Below are 14,891 nucleotides of genomic sequence, written 5' to 3'. Positions count from 1 at the left end.
TTGTTTTGTCAAGTATTTTAATAAAAACAAAAGTAAGAGGACCAATACTGGCACTTGTCCCGTGAAAGCCCTCAGCCAGGTTCAGCCAGTTGAGAGCCTGTCTCTGTAAAGCTCTATGAACCACGGCCACCCCTGCTCAATCACAAGCTGCGCGGCCGCTCTCACAGGGTGACAGCGGGGCAGAGGAGCTTCAACATGGAACACAGCCTGCACAGCCCCAGCTATTTCCTATTTTATAGGAAAGCTTTGTACACTCCTGGCTCTGGCTACACAGCTACATCACTCTATTTCTTGGGGGTAATGAAAGGCAGTATTAGAGGCCAAAAAACAACTTCATCACTGCCACCCAAGAAAACGTATTAAGCTATGAAAGTCCTTCAGCTATCTACACAGGGCCAATCCACATTACAGCTATTTAACACAAATTACTATGCAAAACATCTGAAGGCGTCTTGATCTCAAAAATTCAAGTTTATACCAGGGTAACACATAGTTAATTCCTCTGTATCTTTACTTCTCTTTGAAAAACTGGCAATGCATTTGGATTAGTGATAAAATGAGTTTTTGCTACGTTTCAATACATGCTCAAACTGTGAGAATAAGGAACAGGAGGCAGGCTCACTTTAAACAGTTGGAACCCCAGTGCCACTGTTAACTGCTTTCTGGGCAGCCTCTTTTGCTTGGTGGGCTTGGAGTACAGCTACAGCTTCATCAACTTTAGAACGGAGAGACTCTAGAGACTCAAGCATATGAAGAAGTTCTGAATTGTCAATCTCCAACAACATGCCAGTGATTTTACCAGCAAGAGTAGGGTGCATGGCTTGAATTAGAGGAAAGAGCCGTTCACCCAACATTTGCTTCTGCTCTTGAGGAGGGGCAGAGGCCAACATGGAAGCAGTCAGAGGCTCCTGACCTTGTACATGAACAGCGGGCTGCTGCATGGTGACCTGTGGCTGTGCATTCAGATGTTGTTGAGGATTGCGAACTCCTGCAGCGTATTTGTACTGTGGAATGGTGCGAACAGCAGGAGTAGCTGCAGCTGCAGCAGCTGCGGGACATAGACCCATCGTTTGTGTTGATGTGTTAGCAACACGCTGTGTCGACATGACTCGTGGAACCTGTGAAGAAGCTGGTCTCACAGTACTTAATGGTGGTCTAGGAGCGGCTGGGCAGATAGCACTGGGCATATTTTGGAATGGATGAGGTCTGGCACCCTGAGCAGTCCAGTGAGGACTTGGTCTTAGTTGAGCAATTTGATTAGGAGGATAGTATTCAGCACGGTTCTGAGCCTGTGGGATAGCTGCCATGAAGTAACCTGAAGGAAGTGCTGGCTGGTAGGGGTTGATTACAGGGTTGGGCACAGCTCTTACACTTGCCATCCTCTGCATATACTGGTTAAGCCTGCTTAGAAAAAACTGGACTTCATTCCACATAATCAATAAGTTAGATCTTCTACATATATATCAAACATTACATCTAGACGATAGAAAATTATCTTCCCTCGCACACGATGAGTATTAATAAAACTTTATTTTGTGCCAGGTCACAAAGAAAGTATCATCAAATTAAATAAAATAGAAACAACACAGCTGGCATCATTCTTTTTTATCATAGTACAATGAAAGTAAACATTTTTCTAAAAGTGTTTACATCAGAAAATTTAAAAAATCTATTAAGGACGGCAGAGTTGCACAAAGGAAGCATGCTGGGCCCATAAACCTCTCTTAAAAGCTCTTGAGTGAAAAGAGAAATACAGGGAATTTGTGCTTTCACTGCCAAGAGCATGTGTTCATTCTCTGGTAGGGAACAAAGATCCTGTGAGCCACGTAGCATAGCCAACCCTCTCCCCTGCCCCCCCCCCCAAAAAAAAAGAAAGCGAAAATACAAACCAATAATGATATTAGAAACACACATATCATAATATGTGGGATATATTTTAGGGTTATTAGAGGAAGTTTAATATTTATATTAACTACAAAAATTTACATCAATAAAATTTTAAAATAAAATTGAGTTAAGATTTCAACTCTTAAATTTAAACAAAAAACAATAAAATAAACCAAAAGAAAACACAAGGAAACAATGATAAAAATAGTAGAAGTAAATAAATCAAAATACTGTTTTTAAAATAAATTAACAATAAGGAATCAACCACAAGTTAATGTAATAAGACATAAGTAGAAAACACAGATATACATAATAAGAATTCAAAAGATGAAAATAAGTATTAAAACAGAAAAATATTAAACATAATTAGCAATGACTTCTTTGCACAATAAGCTAAAAACCTAAATGATAAATATTATTTATTAGGAAAGCAATAAGTTGTCAAAATTATTCCAATTGTGATGGAGATATTAAGGAAATCAATTTCCATAAAAGAAATATGGAGATTTAGTAAACAGATACCTCACAGAAAAACACTAAGCCTTAAAATTTTCACAGAAGTATTTTACCAGAACTGAATCATCAACTTAAATGCAAGGCTATAAAAGCGCTCATAGTGCTACACAAAATATTCCAAAATAGAGACAATAAAGATAAATTCAAGTTATTTTTTATGAAATGAGTATAATATTGATATAAAAACCTGACAAAGACAGTATAGTAACAGAAAGCTATAGAACAATGTCAGTTATGCATCTTGATTCAATTTTCTTAAATTTAATATCAGTGGACAGAATCTAACACCATGATCAAGTAGGATTTAGTGTAGGCAACCAGGGATGATTCAATAATTAGGAAATCCATTAATATAATACACCTTATGATAGACCTAAGGGGATATATCATATGAAAATCGCCAGATAGCCTGAAAAGGAATCCAGTGAAATTCAACATTCATCCCCCCCCCAAAAAAAAATCAAAACAAAAAACAAAATAAGAACTCATGGCTACTTCCTGTATATACTTTATGTATATGTATTTGTGAGTATATATAGAAATTTAGGATGCACACACACACACAAAGCAAGTGTCCATTATATATGGAAATCAATATGAAAATAAATATTAAAATTCTTAATGGGAAACACAAGAGGCATTCCTGCTAAAGTCAAGAACAAGAAAAAAATTTACCCACACCCTTATTATTCAAACTTGTAGTGGATCTATTAGCCAACACGATTATACATATCAGAACTGAAAAAAAAAAAGGGAAACTCAGTAGATTATAATATTTACTTGGACAAGTTGAGAAGTTTAGTAATAAAACAAAAACAATAAAGTTTTGGTAAATTAATATACAAAATCAATGACTTTATATGTATATAAAAACAATAACCAGAAACAAGATAAAATGGAAAAGAGATTCTTATTTGTAATAGCAAAAAATAAAATAGTGTTCTTAGGAACAAACTTATAATGTGGAAAAACTATTTAAGGACAAGATTAAAGACTTCAGGAAATCTATAAAAAGTAGGAAAAACAAATTTGGGTCTTGGATGGGAAGATAGGAACTAATTATAAGTTCACAAATGTAATGCATTCTTAATTTTAAAAATACCAAAAAATTACTGTTATTGTTCTTCCTAGAGAAAGACAAATTGATTCAAAATTTCCTCTGGAGAAAAAGAAAACATGCAAGAATAGTTACAACACACTATGAAGAAATAGCAATGAGGGGATTCTAACCTAATCAGAAATAAAACATACTATAAATTCTAAATAATTAAAACCATATAGTTATGGCACTTGAATGAACAAACTAGTGAAATAGAATAGAAAGTTTTGAAACACATCCATGTACATATTGAAACTTACTACATAGTAACAGTGACATCATATATGACCGGGGAAAGAAAAACATTTAATAAATGCTTTTTGGACAACTGGACAGCCATTTGATTAAAGATAAAATCTTTAATTCATATCATAATTAATTCATAATTTAATATCATATATACCATAATAAATTAATATCATAATTAATTTAATTCATATCATTAAAAGACTCATCTAAAAATTAAAGATCTATGTAATAAAGGAAACTCTTAATATTAGAAAATAATACAAGTAGATTCTGTAATAACCTAAAAGTGTGGAAAATACCTCTATCAAAGAATCAAAATTCAAACATGATCAAGGGGTAAATTAATAAGTGACCTACCTACAAGTAAAGAAGAAACATTTTGGTCTGGCAAAGCAAAAAAACAAAAATAAAGAGCCAAACAAAAATTCAATAATCAACTTGGGGAAAATATTTTCAAAATATATTAAAAATTAAGAAATAAGAAACTAAATAAATGTACTATTTAAGGTCAAATTTAAAAGACTCCATTACATAAAATGGCAAAAGAACTGAACAAAATTTTTATTTTTTTTTAACTGGAGGATAATTGCTTTACAATGCTGTGGTGATCTCTGCCATACATCAAGAGGAATCAGTCATTGCTGTTGTTCAGTCAGTCATGTTGGACTCTTTGCAACCCCATGGACTTCAGCACACCAGGCTTCCCTGTCCTTCACTATCTCCTAGAGGTTGCTCAAACTCATATCCATTGAGCCGATGATGCCATCCAACCATCTCATCCCCTGTTGCCCCTTCTCCTCCTGCCCTCAATCTTTCCCAGCATCAAGGTCTTATTAGAAAAGAGTCAGCTTTTCACATTAGGTGGTCAAGGTGTTGGAACTTCAGCTTCAGGACCAGTCCTTCCAATGAATATTCAGGGTTGATTTCCTTTAGGATTGACAGGTTTGATCTCCTTGCAGTCCAAGGGACAGGTTTGATCTCCTTGCAGTCCAAGAGTCTTCTCCAGCACCACAGTTTGAAAGCATTGATTCTTCAGACCTCAGCCTTCTTTATGGTCCAACTCACATCCATACATGACTACTGGAAAAACCATAGCTGTGACTAGAGGGACCTTTGTCAGCAAAGTGATGTCTCTGATTTTTAATATGCTGTCTAGGTTTGTCATAGCTTTTCTTCCAAGGAGCAAGCATCTTTTAATTTCACGACTGCAGTCACCATCTGCAGTGATTTTGGAGCCCACGAGAATAAAGTCTGTCTTAGTTTTCATTGTTTCCCCATGTATTTGCCATGAAGAGATGGGACCTGATGCCAAGATCTTAGCTTTTTGAATGCTGAATTTTAAGCCTGCTTCTTTACCTTCCTCTTTCACCTTCATCAAGAAATTCTTTAGTTCCTCTTTGCTTTCTGCCATTAGAGTGGTGTCCTCTGCATATCTGAAGTTATTGATATTTGGTATTTCTCCTGGAATTCTTGAAAGTGTAGTCACTCAGTTGTTCCAGCTTGAGCTTCATTCAGCCTGGAATTTCTTTTTTTTTTTAATTTATTTATTTTAATTGGAGGATAATTATATTACAGTATTATGATGGTTTTTGCCATATATCAACATGAATTGGCCACAGATATACGTGTGTCCCCCAAAATCCTGAATCTCCCTCCTACCTTCCTCCCCACCCTATTCATCTGGATTGTCCCAGAGCACCGGCTTTGAGTGCCCTGCTTCATGCATTGAACTTGCACTGGTCATCTATTTAACATATGGTAATGTACATGTTTCAATGCTATTCTCTCAAATCATCCCACTCTTGCCTTCTCCCACTGAGTCCAAAAATCTGTTCTTTACATCTGTGTCTCCTTTGTGGCCCTGCATGTAGGATCATTACTGTCTTTCTAAATTCCATATATATGTGTTAATATACAGTATTTGTCTGCCTCTTTCTGATTTACTTTGCTCTGTATAATAGGTTCCAGTTTTGTCCACCTCATTAGAATTGACGCAGATGCATTCCTTCTTACAGCTGAGTAATATTCCATTGTGTATATGTACCACAGCTTCCTTATCCATTCATCTGCTAATAGACATCTAGGTTGTTTCCATGTCCCAGCTATTGTAAACAGTGCTGCAATGAACACTGGGTGCATGTGTCTTTTAGAATTGTGGTTTCCAATAACCCTGTGTACGAGACAGCAAAAGAGACACTGATGTATGGAACAGTCTTATGGACTCTGTGGGAGAGGGAGAGGGTGGGAAGATTTGGGAGAATGGCATTGAAACATGTAAAATATCATGTATGAAACGAGATGCCAGTCCAGGTTCAATGCACGATACTGGATGCTTGGGGCTAGTGCACTGGGATGACCCAGAGGGATGGTATGGGGAGGGAGGAGGGAGGAGGGTTCAGGATGGGGAGCACATGTATACCTGTGATGGATTCATTTTGATATTTGGCAAAACTAATACAATTATGTAAAGTTTAAAAATAAAATAAAATTAAAAAAAAAAAGAATTGTGGTTTCCTCAGTGTATACCCATTAGTAGGATTGCTGGGTCATATGGTAGTTTGGGGGCTTTCCAGTTGATAATAGTGATAAATAACCTGCCTGCTAATGCAAGAGATGTAAGGGACACAGGTTTGATCTCTGAGTTGAGAAAATTCCCTAGAGGGGCATGGCAGCCCACTTCAGTATTCTTGCCTCAAGAATCCCATGGACAGAGGAGCATGAGGGGCTATAGTACATAGTGTCACAAAGAGTTGGACAAGACTGAAGTGACTTAGCACACATGCACATGCATGGTAGTTTTATTCCTAGTTTGTTACAGAATCTCCATACTATTCTCCATAGCAGCTGTACCATTTTACGTTCCCACCAACAGTGCAGTTGGGTTCCCTTTTCTCTACATCCTCTCCAGCGTGTATTGTCTGTAGTTTCTTTGATGATGGCCATTGTGATTGGTGTGGGATGATACCTCATTGTAGTTTTGATTTGCATTTCTCTAATAATGAGTAATGTGGAGCATCTTTTTATGTGTTTATTGTCTATCTGTATGTCTTCTTTGGAAAAATGTCTTTTTAGGTCTTCTGCCCATTTTTTGATCAGGCTGTTTATTTTTCTGATTTTCAGCTGTATGAGCTGCCTGTATATTTTGGAGATTAAATCTTTGTCAGTTACTTCATTTACAATTATTTTCTCCCATTCTGAGGATTGTCTTTTAATCTTGTTTATTGTTTCCTTTGCTGTGCAAAAGCTTTTAAGTTTAATGAGGTCCCATTTGTTTATTTTTGTTTTTATTTGCATTATTCTAGGTGTGTCAAAGAGGAACTTGCTGTGATATATATAGAAACTCAAAGACCCAGAATAACTGAAGCAATCTTGAGGAAAAAGATGGAACTGGAGAAATTGATCTTCCTGATTACAGAGTATACTGCAAAGCTGCAGTCATCAGGACAGTATGGTTCTGGCACAAAGACAGAAATATAGGCCAAGGGAACAAGATAGAAAGCCTAGCAATAAACTCAAGCACCTATGGGCACCTTGTCTTTGACAAAGGAGGCAAGAATAAACAATGGATAAAAGCAGCCTCTTCAATGAGCGGTGCTGGGAAAACTGGACATGTTAACAAATGAAACTAGAACACTTCCTAACACCATGCACAAAAATAAACTCAAAATGGCTTACAGACTTAAATGTAATGCCCAAAACTATAAAGCTCTTAGAGGAAAACATAGGCAGTACATTCTCTGAACAAATATTTTAGAAAAAGACATACAAATGACCCTTAAATATATAAAAAGATGATTAAATCTACTCTTAGTAACAGAAATGTAAACTAAAATATCTTTGGAAAACCATTTCTTTCTTATCAGGTTGTCTGTTCTCTATTCCTATCTGTTGTGATCCATGCACCATTATCTCAGGCATTTATTATTTTAGGCTTATTAAACATCGAATAATATGCTAGTGCTAGTCAAGCTACCTATAAAGGACAATGAGTAGAGCCTGGTAGAATGAAAGCACTCAGTAGCAATAGCTATCCTCATTTTAGTCCCTTCTAATCATGAATAATATATGACCTGGATGCGCCTCCAAAAGTTTGGGGAGCAGTTGGCATGTTCCATCCTCTACGTGCCCATTAACCAAATGATCTGTACATGCACATCTGCTAACAAAAATAAAAATTCTAGAAGCAATCCTTTCCCAATTTTTGTACCAAATAACTTATAGGGCAATGAATATCTTTGGGTAAATAATTCTATTGGTTCTATTTTCTCATTCTGAACTGAAAAAGAAGATGATACTGTCAACTAAGGAAAAGCTGCCTTTGGTGTATTAAGTCTGAACAAGATTGGGTCAAGTGCATAAGTTACCATGGCAACAACAAAATCAGGATGCATCATCTCCCATAGAAACAGCATTGAAGGGGCCTTGTGTCTGATCTGAGTAAAAGCTTTCTCTTGCTGTCAGGCCTTGTTTGAATCCACTTCTACAGCTACATCCTGGGATGCAAGTTGCAAGGATACAAGGAGGGCACAAAGAACCACAGACTCTGGAATTATAAGTCAGTTAACAGCTTTGACATTTTCAGGCATACTGCCCACCATTATTAGAGAAAGTGTAGGAGAGCCATGTCAGTCAGTAATGAAATGCTTGATATTCAAACATGGGAGAAGCCAGCTCAAAAATAGCTTAATTTTAAAGTTAAACAGGAAAAACTGTATCTCCATTCTAAGGCAGTCCTATTGTTCACATGACACTCTAGAAAGTTGATCATTCACTGTTTCCAATGCTAGGTAAATAAAGAGCTACAAAATGAAAGTAGACACTTGCAATCCTGCTGCTAACAGACATTTTGACAAACAATTATATGGGGAATGTGAAGAACTCCAAAAACAAGGATCATTTCACTCAGCCTTGTTCATTTTATACCATTACTCAAAACTGATACTGAATATTTTGATGAGAAATCCTCAGCTAGAACTGAACTGGCCAATAGCTGAGTGCTGGAGTAGCCTAACCAGAAAGTAGTCTTTAGAGGTTAAAAAGAGGAAAAATATCTCTATACTTAACATGTGTGTGTGCTTAGTCTCTCTGTTGTGTCCAACTCTTTGCAACACCATGGACTGTAGCCCGCCAGGCTCCTCTGTCTGTGGAATTCTCCAGGCAAGTACACTGGAGTGGGTGGCATTCCGTTCTCCTGGGGATCTTCCAGATCCAGGGATCAGAGCTGGGTCTACCAAATTGCAAGCAGCTTCTTTACTGTCTGAGTCACCAGGGAAGCCCATGCATTAACATGAGGGCCAACCAATTCCTGCATATGTCCCAGCACTTCCCATGTAAAGATTACTGTGATCCCTCATGGTAATGAGATAAGTTCAAAGGCTTGTATAATCCCCTACATTTTATTCAGCACTTCTCAGATAGCAGCCCGTACTCAAGCAACCATGGGTACAAATGTTTTACACATCCTAGACTCTGTATGCTTCATGATATCTTGGTGGTTTCTTGTGAAGCTCATTTCACAAGGACACAGGAGAGCTAGGTCTTTTGCTCTAGGTTAGTAATCAGAAAACCAAACTTTGGAGAAAAGGAGGCTAGCTACTAAAGGGTCTTTGATGTGATGAAGACCCAAATACTCTGTCCTCAAAGTACACAGCCATGATTGGAAAAACCATTGAGGGAAGGAAGCTGAGTAAAGAAGCCATTGGAGATTTACTGATAAACGACTTTCACAAGAGTGCTGGTACAATGATATGGAGAAGAGAAGTATGTCAGGGAAAGGGGAAATGTGAGCCATGCAAGGTTCCAGAAACTAGAGCAACAGTAGATGATGGCACATATGAGCACAGAGAAAACACTGTGAGCGAGAATTAATGGTCATGTGGGCAAAGGACTTTTGTGAGCCAAAGAGATAATCAAATTCATGAGCCTAGTTGAGTCGCTTGTCCCCCAAGTAAGGTACTAAATTCCAAAGAAGGAGAGGGTGTCTTCATTCTTCAGTCTCCAAATGTAGTATGCATCACACCCAAGACATCCAAGGGGATAATGCCAGTTTCAAACATCTGGTGGAGGGATGAGCACAGTAATATAATGTTGTAATAAAACAGTCAAGTGTGATGTCATTACACCTCACTCAGTTCTTTGATATACTTCAACCCATGCTAACTGAGCACTGGCGTTGCACTTGCCCCTGTGTGGGCAGATTCACAGTATGAGTCTGCATCACATAGGAACAAATTGAATGCCAATAAGAACAACAAGATGGCTGTGTGGATCACAACAAACTGTGGAAAATTCTGAAAGAGATGAGAATACCAGACTACCTTACCTGACTCTTGAGAAATCTGTATGCAGGTCAAGAAGCAACAGTTAGAACTGGACATGGAAGAATGGTCCCAAATAGGGAAAGGAGTACATCAAGGCTGTATATTGTTGCCTTATTTATTTAACTTATATGTAGAGTACATCATGGAAAATGCCAGGCTCAATGAAGCACAAGCTGGAATCAAGATTTCTGGGAGAAACAGCAATAACTTCAGATATGCAGATGACACCACTCTTATGGCAGAAAGTGAAGAAGAACTAAAGAGCCTCTTGATGAAAGTGAAAGAGGAGAGTGAAAAAGTTGGCTTAAAATTTAACATTCATGAAACGAAGATTATGGCCTCCTGTCCCATCACTTCATGGCAAATAGATGGGGAAACAATGTAAACAGTGACAGACTTCATTTCCTTGGGCTCCAAAATCACTGCAGATGGTGACTGCAGCCATGAAATTAAATGATGCTTGCTCCTTGGAAGAAAAGCTATGACCAACCTAGACAGCATATGAAAAAGCAGAGACATCATTTTGCTGACAAAGGTATGTCTAGTCAAAGCTATGGTTTTTCCTGTGGTCATGTATGGATGTGACAGTTTGACTATAAAGAAAGCTGAGCACTGAAGAATTGATGCTTCTGAACTGTAGTGTTGAAGAAGACTCTTGAGAGTCCCTTGGGCTGCAAGGAGATGCAACCAGTTAATCCTAAAGGAAATCAGCCTTGAATATTCATTGGAAGGAGTGATGCTGAAGCTGAAACTCCAATACTTTAGCCACCTGATGTGAAGAACTGACTCATTGTAAAAGACCCTGATGCTAGGAAAGGTTGAAGGCAGGAGGAGAAGGAGACGACAGAGGATGAGATGGTTCAATGGTGTCACCAACTGATGGACATGAGTTTGAGTAGGCTCTGGGATTTGGGGATGGACAGGGAAGCCTGGCATGCTGCAATCCATGGGATCACAAAGATTCGGACACGACTGAGCAACTGGACTGAACTGAACTGAAGAACAACAACAAAAATGGATTTAAACACATCAGCTGTGATTAAATATGGGGTTCATAGTGGCTCTAATGGAACAAATACTTCATGGTCACTGTGATTAAATGCCAGGAAATAGATTCACTTTTTGGAAATTGGATAAGCAGAGGCAAATAATGAAACCATTATCCTGTGTGTGGCACATGAACTATAACATTGGTTACCAAACAGTGGATGAGGGAAGTGTCTCATCAGAGAAGAATTTCATCTAATAAATGAAGAAGCATAGATAGAATGAAAATACCTCCATTTTCAACCTCAAATGACACAAGCACTGTAGGCAATGAGCACCAGTATCTGCTTGATCTACAAAATTAGGGACAACCATACAGTATTCCCCTCCCAGTGGATGAATGCCACACTGCCTCTGAGCCATTCTTGCCAAATTAGAAGACTGAACCAGAAGACAAGATCTAAACCCCAATTTGCAGGAGAAGCTGGGGACAGAGGAGTGTATTAAATGATGCCAGTGAGATGAAATTAGCAAAATGCTGCATGTGGATGACTCTGTAGATCAAAGGATTCATTTCTCATGAGAAACAGAGAGAGCAAGAGAGGGGTAATTTTACAGAGAATTAGCAAGCATATTGAAAAACTGCAGTGCCTGAGACTAAATGGGATCCAGAATTGGTGAAAACATTAACATTTATGAGAGAATAAAGACACAAATTCAGTCCTTGGGTCAGGAAGATCCCCCTGGAGGAGAAAATGGCAACCCACTCCAATATTCTTGCCTGGAGAATCCCATGGACAAAGAAGCCTGGCAGGATGCAGTCCATGGAGTCACAAAGAGTTGTACACAACTGAGCAGCCACACACACCACCACGCAAGGGAAAACAGTGTTAGTGAGGATACTGATCATGTGGGGAAAGAACTGAGTGAAGTGTATTGACATCACACTTAACTCTTTTATTACAATATTATATTACTGTGCTCATCCCTCCACAGATGCCAGATGCTTGAAACGGGCATTATCTCTTGGCTGTCTTGGGTGTGATGCATACTACATTTGGAGACTGAAGAATGAAGACTCCCTCTCCTTCATTGGATCTTAGTACATTACTTGGGGGACAAGTGACTCAACTAGCCTCATGAATTTGATTATATTTTGGCTCACAAGGGAAACTTTGGGCTTCCCACATAGCTCAGTGGGTAAGGAATCCTCCCACAATGGGAAGATCCCCTTGAGAAGAACTCACTCCAGTGTTATTCCATGGAGAATCCCACGGACAGGAACCTGGCTAGCTACAGTCCACTGGGTCACAAGTCAACACGACTGAAGCGACTGAGTAGAGCATACAAGGAAAACTTTACCATGAGTACTGAAGATACTAAGTAGTCATTAACACTTGTCTAGGCATGATAATGGGCTTCTCTGGTGGCTCAGGTTGTAAAGAATCCACCTGCAATGAAGGAGACTTATGTTCATTCCTGGGCTGGGACGATCTGATAGAGAAGGGAATGACTACCCACTCCAGTATTCTTGCCTGAAGAATCCCATGGATAGAGGTGCCTGGTGGGCTATAGTCCATGGAGTCACAAAGAATAGACCACGACTAAACGACTAACACTTTAACATTTCAGTTATAAAAATGGCATGTATTGTGGCAGTAAAGTAGTCTTTTGTAGGAATCTTTATCTTAGCGAGCTATATTATGTAATACACGTGGATTAACTGACTAAATGTTTAAGATTCATCTGAAGAAACCTAGAGGGGTGGGGAAATTAATAGGTTTACATGAAATAAATTTGACCAAGTGCTCATGAAAATTGAATTTGGGTGAGACTTACATGAGAGTTCATTATAATAGTTAACTCATCATGTATAAGTTTGACAATATTTATAACAGACAATTGTTTAAAATATCCAAATCCACAAAAAAGAATAATGAAATACAAATTTCTAGGTATAGAGCAATATTAGAATTCGTAAAAGTTAACTTCAGATCAACTTAAGTGAAAGTTTAGAACTAAAGGCAAAATAAATAGGGCCTTATTTTTTTGTTTGTTTATTGGAATCTTGTTTGCTCCTTTTTGTTTTTGTTTGCTATGAGAATTCTGGAAGCACCCATTTTCTGATTCATCTGCTCCAGGACACCACAGGTCTCCATGGCTTCCATTCCCCTGCTGCACTGTTTTCTGGTGTAGCCATGACTGGGTTGGAGAAACCCCAAGTCCTACCTGGGGACCAAACATGTTACTGCTTTGACCAAAATCAATTTTTCCTACCATAGATTATTGGTAGGAAATGCTGAGGGTCAGAAAGGAACAAATCCATTGAGAAAGGAGAAGCAGAGCTCCTAGAGCCAAAAATCAAGTCAAGGGTAAGGAATAAATATGCACTGAAGGGAATACACTTATAGGATTGAGCCACATACACTGTCTAAGCACTTTCATACCTGCTGTACTGTTCAGTTCTCACAATAATTGTGCAAAGGAGGGACGTGACATTATCTCCTTGTTTTGTTTTTCTTTTTCATTTTTTTTAATTGAAAGATAATTGCTTTACAGAATTTTGCTGTTTTCTATCAAACCTCAACATGAATACATATATCCCCTCCCTTTTGAAACTCCCTCCCATCTCCCTCCCCATCTCACCCCTCCAGTTTGATACAGAGTTCCTGTTTGAGTTTCCTGAGCCATAAAGCAAATTCCCGTTGGCTATCTATTTTACCTATGTAAGTTTCCATGTTACTTTCTCCATACATCTCACCCTCCTGTCCCCTCTCCCCATGTTCATAAGTCTATTCTCTACGTCTGTTTCTCCATTGCTGCCCTGTAAATAAATTCTTCAGTACAATTTTTCAAGATTCCGTGTATGAGTGTTAGAATACAATATTTATTTTTCTCTTTCTGACTCACTTCACTCTGTATAATAGGTTCTAGGTTCATCCACCTCATTAGTACCAACTTAAATGCATTCCTTTTTATGGCTGAGTAATATTCCCTTGTGTATATGTACCATAACTTCTTTATCCATTCATCTGTCAATGGACATCTAGGTTGCTTCCATGTTCTAGCTATTGTAATAGTGCTACAATGAACAATGGGATACATGTGTCTCTTTCAATTTTGGTTTCTTCAAGGTATATGCCTAGGAGTGGGATTTCTGGGTCATATAGTGGTTTTATTCCTAGTTTTTTAAGGAATCTCCATACTGTCTTTCATAGTCACAGTATCAATTTACATTCTCACCAACAGTGCAAGAGGGTTCCCTTTTCTCCACACCCCTTCCAGCATTTATTGTTTGTAGACTTTTTGATGATGGCCATTCTGACCAGTGTGAGGTGATATCTCATTATAGTTTTGGTTTGCATTTCTCTAATGAGTGATGTTGAGCATCTTTTCCGGTGTTTGTTAGTCATCTGTATGTCTTCTTTGGAGAAAGGTCTGTTTAGGTCTTTTTCCCATTTTGGCTGGGTTGTTTGTTTTTCGGGCATTGAGTTGTATGAGCTGCTTGTATATTTTAGGAATTAATCCTTTGTCAGCTGTTTCATTTGCTATTATTTTCTACCACTCTGAGGGTTGTCTTTTCACCTGTGCAAAAGCTTAAATTTAATCAGATCCCACTTCTTTACTTCTGTTTTTATTTCCATTACTCTAGGAGGTGGGTCATAAAGGATCTTGCTTTGATTTATGTCATCGAGTGTTCTGCCTATGTTTTCCTCTTAAGAGTTTTATAGTTTCTGGTTTTACATTTAGGTCTTTAATCTATTTTGAGTTTATCTTTGTGTATGGTGTTAGGAAGTGTTCTAGTTTCATCCTTTTACATGTAGCTGTCCAGT

General features: G+C 38.1%; 1 pseudogene; it reads right to left on the bottom strand.

Annotated features, from left to right (window-relative positions):
• Positions 1 to 567: 567 nt before the first annotated feature.
• On the bottom strand, positions 568 to 1,448 carry LOC139180894 (polyadenylate-binding protein 1 pseudogene; annotated as a pseudogene).
• Positions 1,449 to 14,891: the final 13,443 nt, after the last annotated feature.

This window comes from Bos indicus, chromosome X (assembly GCF_029378745.1).
Source record: "Bos indicus isolate NIAB-ARS_2022 breed Sahiwal x Tharparkar chromosome X, NIAB-ARS_B.indTharparkar_mat_pri_1.0, whole genome shotgun sequence".
NCBI classification, from domain to species: Eukaryota; Metazoa; Chordata; class Mammalia; order Artiodactyla; family Bovidae; genus Bos; species Bos indicus.
This window is presented reverse-complemented; position numbering and strand designations above follow the sequence as displayed.